The sequence below is a fragment of the Rutilus rutilus genome, assembly GCF_951802725.1.
Source record: "Rutilus rutilus genome assembly, chromosome: 9".
Classification (NCBI taxonomy): domain Eukaryota; kingdom Metazoa; phylum Chordata; class Actinopteri; order Cypriniformes; family Leuciscidae; genus Rutilus; species Rutilus rutilus.
Genome location: NC_140223.1, coordinates 17101931 through 17108903, shown reverse-complemented (window position 1 = coordinate 17108903; position 6973 = coordinate 17101931).

The following is a 6973-nucleotide window of genomic DNA, read 5'->3' as shown; positions in this document are numbered from 1 at the left end:
AAGTGGACAAATTTTGAAGGGGCAATAGTGGCCCCAAAGAAGAGCCAACAAACAAGACTAACATCCGAATGCATTATGATAGAGACAGAAAGACAGTAAACAAATCCAGAAAATAACCATCATCTGTGCTAACACTGATTTTAATTTTGAAAATTGCATCTGTTTAATGAATATGCTAGTGTAGTAGGTATTTTACACTTGAAGGCAGCAGTGGAATCACTTAAAACGGAATGTGTGTTCAATGAGTAGGTTTAATATAAATATTTCAAGACATCTTGTGTCATTCACTGATGTATGTGACAATTGATGGTGTTAAATTTATGAACAATTTAACATTGTGCCCTTTTAGTACATCTTTCTTCTGATCTAGAGCATGTTTGATTTACTTTACCTCGAAATGTTAATTAATACATTAATTAACAAGCATGTACTAACGCGTAGTTAAGATGGTATATTCATGTAGGAATTCATGATACTCATGTCGTAATTAAGGTTAGTACCTCATTAATACATGTCTTAACTCATCATTAGTTCATAGTAAAGTAATTATTAATTCAGGTATTAGTACATGATTATTCATGTACTATTATTGTAAAGTGTTACCGCAATTTCTGTGTCATTGATTGGACGAATGCTATATATGTTTACACAAAGGCTTTAGCATTGTGCTCCCTTATATTACATATTGATTTATACTATCAAGGTTTTTCTAAATGGACTTTTTGGACTATAAAGTTAAAGGCCCTGATATACTCACGGCAAAGTTCTTCTTCGTCCTTCGCATAGGGGTAAAAAAAGAAGAAGAAGCAGGGTTTAGATGAATAGGCCTATGTATATGTGTGTGTGCTTTCCTCTCAACAACAAAATAAATACACAACAAAAATGATAGTGGTGAGAAAACAGCAGTTAAGAAAGCATCTGATCATAGCCAAGTGGATATGTTTGGATGATGTCTGCAATTTGGCACTCCAGTCAAGTCAGATCATGTTTATTTATATTGCACTTTATACAATAGATTGCTTAAAGCAAGCAGCTTTATAGTATTAAAAATGAAAAACAAAATCTCCAAACAAACTTCGGTTTGGCCTCATTTTGTTCGAAATGATGTCACATCAGTTCATTCTTTGATTTTTCTTAAAGGATATTGGGGCCTTACGAATAAAACAGTCTCTTCTTCACTCCAATGTTTTCTGTCACCATTTGACACTTTCCACTTCTAAATCACAAGTGTGAAACGTTCCTTTACCTGAGGTTAAAAGCAGAGTTTAGAATGATGATAAGTAAGGATTAATTTAAGGATTAAAGGAATGCACATAATTTTTTGATAATTCAATGGCCCAGAGTCAATTATTCCATTTATACGGTTACTACAACTCAAAACATTGTTCAGAAGATGTATTTCTGTCTCTTGTGTAGGACTAATTTCTTGCACATCTCATCCCACATCTCCGTTGCTAATTCCAAAACGTAATTTTAGAGCTAGTAACGGAGACTTGACCCACTAATAGCAGTTTAATGCAGTTATGAAAGAGAGAGAGAGTTATCAATGTCAGATATGTCAGAGTGTGTGTGCATCTGAGTGGGAGAGAGAGCGTGAGAAAGAGTATTTCAATAAAACGTAAATTTGTGGCAAAAAACATGGAAATAATTTGCTTGTTTTTTATCCTATTGTTTACTATATTTATTTGCTCGGTCAGTGTCATTGTGGGTTTTAGTTCTGTGGGCTGTAAGGACCTTTGAAATAACTGAAATCATTTGGCGAAGTGATATGGAACTGTAATGTGGTCAAGACCTGCCTAGAACTACTCTAGCCGTACGTTTCCCTGAAAATAATTGCACACCTTAGAACGTTCATCAACCAATCAGATTCAAGGATTCAACAGCCCCGTAGTATAAACTGGGTTTAAGCGCAGTGTGAAAAGCCCATAAGATTCTTCTTTGAATTGGATAAATTAGAAAGTTGTATTGCCATTTAAGAAAAAAGGAAATGTGAGAGCAGGCAAGGTTTTCAAAGAAGCACCAATGAGTAAAGCAATTCTAAATAAATATAACGATCTGTTAAAGATTTGGAAAAGAACGTCGTGAGTATGTGAAGTATTTTTACATTCAGGATTTACAGTAGTGTTCCTGTAGTTCAACTGGCAGAGCATGTTGCTAGCAATGCCAAGGTCAGGGGTTCCAGGAAATGTTCAGGAAAATGTGCAAGCACTGATAAAAAATGTATCCCCTGAGTAGGTTGCTTTGGATGAAAGTTTAAGAAATGTAATTTATATTAAATATATCTAAACCTGAAATCAGCCAAAAGGGATTTGAAATAGCTTAAAGCACAGTTAGAAAAGCTCTTTGAAGGTGATGATATTTAAGGACATACAGATGAATATAGCCACCATTTATGTACGGATACAAACAGTGATAAACAGCAAAATCTGAAAATGCCATTTCATGACTGTCTTTGTTGTGTAAATATGCTAATTGCTCAAATGGGGGAAATTAAATTGCACAACCTTTCCTGTATATTTGCTTCTACATGACAACAAACGCAAGTGAACTTTAGCATCCTGTAGGATGATGATTTCTCAGGTGGGTTTTTATCTGCGTTACACTGGGGGGCATTGTCACCGATGACATATCACCATCTCCGTACTAGCATTTTTTTCCCCCTAGTAATTTAAATGTGCGGAGGGGACCATAATTTGTTCTTCATGGATAATATGACCCTTAGCGGAGCAAGATCATGGGTCGGCTGAAGTGATATTTTCTGGTAATGATGGTCATACATCATTCCTGACGGCGTGGGTTTAGAGGCTAGCACATCACTGCCACGTCCTCTGGGACTCGCTGCCATAAACAAGTAAGACATGAGCGCCCTGTGGAGGGCTGTGCAATTTTTACGAGCTTATCCTGAGCCCTTGGCGGCCGGGGGCTGAGCCTCTCGCTGTCGTGGTGATTAATACCACTGAAGTCCTATCATCTTTCTTCATGGTCTTCCACTACTGAGGCACTACATTAGGGCTAGATGTCCTCAAGGTGATCTGCTGCAATCACTCTCACCATGTAACGGTTAAGGATAGTCTACAGTTCTCTGAAATATATTGCAAGTGGAGTGATAGGTTTTAACTTTGTAGTGAGGGGTCGTATTGCTACAGAATGGTTGTAACTCTTGTAAATAGTGTTGCAGGTTCACAAGCTGTAGACCTGTAGAAAGCGGTTGACAAACGTCAGTTAGCGGGAACTGTTGACTTTTAAAGGGATAGCTTTGCCAAAAATGAACATTCAGTCAAAATGTATGTAATTCCAAACTAACACAAAATAGTAAATACCTAAAAAAATAGTGTAACACAAAAGAAGATATTTTGAAGAATGTTTTAGCAGGTTTTGCAATAAAAATCAATGGGGTACAAAACAACATTTATAAGCCATGACTTGCTTGCGCGTTGTTCCTAATTACAACACATCGTCTAGTAAACTTGTACAAACTCACAGGCAGCTGGATATGCTAATATTTATATGAAATCATGTAATGAAATGTGAGGGTCATGAGTACTTTTAAATGCTGAGACCTTTCATGAGCTGTGATTTACCTTCACTTAGACAATAGACTTTTATAGAGTTGTCCTGTTATATGACTTGAAAGAACTAGGTCAGGCTTCACAAATGAGCTTGATAAATGCATGTTTATGGGATTGATTGTCTGGTCTAAATGATTTGTTATTTCCCTTTAGACGTTAACAGACTTTGTTAATTATGTGTCAGAGTAACAACCAGCATGTAATAAAAGCTGTTCACATTATTCTTCCAAGACTGCTAATAGAGAAGGTGCGTAAATCACCCCCTGCCATTTAATTTTGGATCCAAAGAGGAAAATGATTTGACACCACAAGAAACATCCCATCTGCTTCAATATCCTGATTTTGACAGAAAAAACTATCTAAAAAAGTACATAAAAATGATAAAGAATTATTTGGTTACTTATGAGTAATGAGGATAATCTGGAGTAGGTTTTGTTTTGGTATTGACATTGACATTGAAACTGTAAGGTAGAATCATTATAATAATTGTTATTCAAGATAATATTATTGAGGTTGTACTGCATTGGCAGTAGCACTAGTACTCACATTTTAATTGGGATGGACAATATGTTGGCCAATATTAGAGATTCTTTTAAATGTATCTAATTGGTCGATATTGGATTTATTTGTACATTGTGCCTGTTTACATTTCGATTACTCTTGCCATAGTCTCACTTAAAGGTGATCTTTTAAAACACTAATAATTTATTAACACTGTTAAATGTAATCTTTATCAAAATGAATATTCATTCTTCATACTGTACATCATATTGTTGTGATGCCTAAATTCACTCAAATTATTGGTTTTAGTTTTTAGTGTTATTTTTCATGTATTTAGACAAAATAGTTTAGAATTTTTAATGTTATTTATTGGTTATCAATCAATCATAATATGAAAATAATGATCAGTTTATCAGTATCAAGGCCAGTTTTTGCACATGCAGCTCCCTAAATCGCACAAGAATTTTGTAATAATCTTTAAAGGCTCTTTTCTCCTATAGAAAGCACTGGCTTTTGAGTTGGCCTGTGCGTAAACAAAGCTGAAAGAATGCACTCTGCCCCGTTTGATAGCTCTTTACCCACTCTCCTCCTCCATCTGCACTCATGACTGCAGTGGGAGCCCGACGATTATGATGGAAATCTCACAAGCCATTACCATGAAGAGGCTGGGCCCAATGCAGACAGCTTAATGGACTCATTTGTAATTGGTAGGGGGCAATGGCTAAGCTACCGTGGCCTTTGTGTGATTGAGTATAGAGGCATGCATGCAAATGTGACAAATGAATAGGAATTGAGCCTCTCAGGTTTTGTGCGGCTTTCTCCAGCTCTCCGTTCAGCCAGAGTGACCTTGAGAGGCAGTGCAGTAGGTGTTAAGAATCGTATAAAGAGGTGTTAACACTGGGGGCAGTGAACGGAAAGGAACAATTCATGAAGTCTAAAGTGGCATATTCATTAGCTGCCATATGAATTGGTTTGGAAGGAAGCTGTTGTGCAAAGCCGTGAGGTACACATCGGTTATGAGCACTTCATAAGTGGCATCTGAATGCTCCATGGGCCTATTTACCGCCCTGCTAAGCGAGTATAAAAGGGCACTTTCTGTGCTCCCTGTATGTGCCAGCTCTGCTAAAGATCTTCAATCAAATCTCAAGACTTCTCATTCAGTGGAAAATAAGTCCTTGTGTATTGCTCACAGGTGATCGCTGCAGTTTCATAAGATTGAAGATGATTTTATATGCATGCTCACTACGAGTAACTGTGGATGTTGGCTGTTTCCCTAAGCCGTCAATGTGAGCTTTATTGTCTGAGGTGTTTTTTTGTGCGGCATTGGGAAGAGAGCCTGTTCGTCACAGATGTCCAGGGAAAATTACACAAGTGCCTCATTAATGAATGGCTCAACAGTCTCTGGAGGTGGCCTCAGAGGCAGCTCTTTAATGAGCTGGGAACTCAAACACTGCCAAAGTTTACCTCGACCCTGCCTCTTGCGCTCGGGTCAGTCGGAAGAGCAATTCAATTCAGGGCCACTGAAGCAGAGGGGAATGGCCTCACGCTGATTTCTCTTTTGCTGCCCCAAAGGCAGGAATAATACACTTTTGTCACACGCATCCTGGGGAATTACAGCTCCTAATTTGATTAGGGGAGATTTGATTAACTGGAAAATGGGGATTTCACTAAAACTTTCACATGCTTAATTTATCCCTTGCCGAGCAGATGCAACATTGTGTCATCCCAATGAAAGGGCGTATGGGAACCCTATTCAGTAGTTAGACGCTCTTTGAAATCCAAGAATATTGGTATTTCGCCATGGCTCTCACAAGTCAAATGCCTTTGATTATCTCTCCCTGGAAATAGCAGCGGCTGTCATGCGAGTTTGCGTACGCCTGCTCACGAAGGCTACCTTGATCTGACAGCGTGGAATAGGCGGTTTCTTGCAGCATTTCTCTTTATGGACTAAAAACTCCTGCAGTCTTGAGTCATTCCATTCCACAAGCGAACGGATCGCACATCTTCCAGTACATTAAGATTATGTATTTCATTTCAAGGCCAATTGGCCCTTAGTAATAGTCTCAGAAGGAGCTTGCCATTACAGACCAGTGGTTATGGAGGACAGAAGCAATTCCAAAGGGCAAGTATGGAGGAATCCATCCCCATTAAAAATGATCTAGTTAAATCAGCTTTCTCTCAAAGGGCCATCAGGCCAAACCTGCTCTTTGAAATTAATAGCCAGACTGAAGCTGAAGGGCCAAGGCATCAATTTACTCCTCCTTCAGACAGAAAATCAGTGAAAACAATCAGGCCAAGTCTGCACTAATGACTTTGCCTTTGAGGAGAGTCTGCAAGAATCTTTCGATGTTTAAAAGAAGACAGAAGGAAAAACTTCCATGTGCTCATTCTTCATTCGATATCTTTGTTTTTTAGGGCCTTGGGGTACGGCTAAAGCTGGGACAGATGTATATGCGCTATCATAAGCTGATTCTTTGTCATAATTACACAAAATGATTTCAAATGGACTTATTAGAATGAGCACAGAACTAATAAAAGCAACAGCTCATTTTCAGTAATCACATTTTACTCTGATTTTCTGCCTTTGATGATGATGATGATGATACAGTTTAGCAGTGATTTACTATTTTGTGTTATTCATACACGCTGTGCGCTGGTAATATATGATTATGTTTTTTGGTGCTGTGATGGCACTGTTCAAATATTGGTCAGATCATTTCACTTTTGTATTAATGAGATTATGACAGAAGATTATGAAAAATAATGCAGTGATTTAAATCCACATTCTGAACAAAGCTAAGTTTGGGGGAAATTATTGTTATTAATGCTGTTATTATTTGGTCACAAAATCAAAAAAGCTGTTAAATACTCAGATATGGATCAAATTACCAGTCCTAACCATT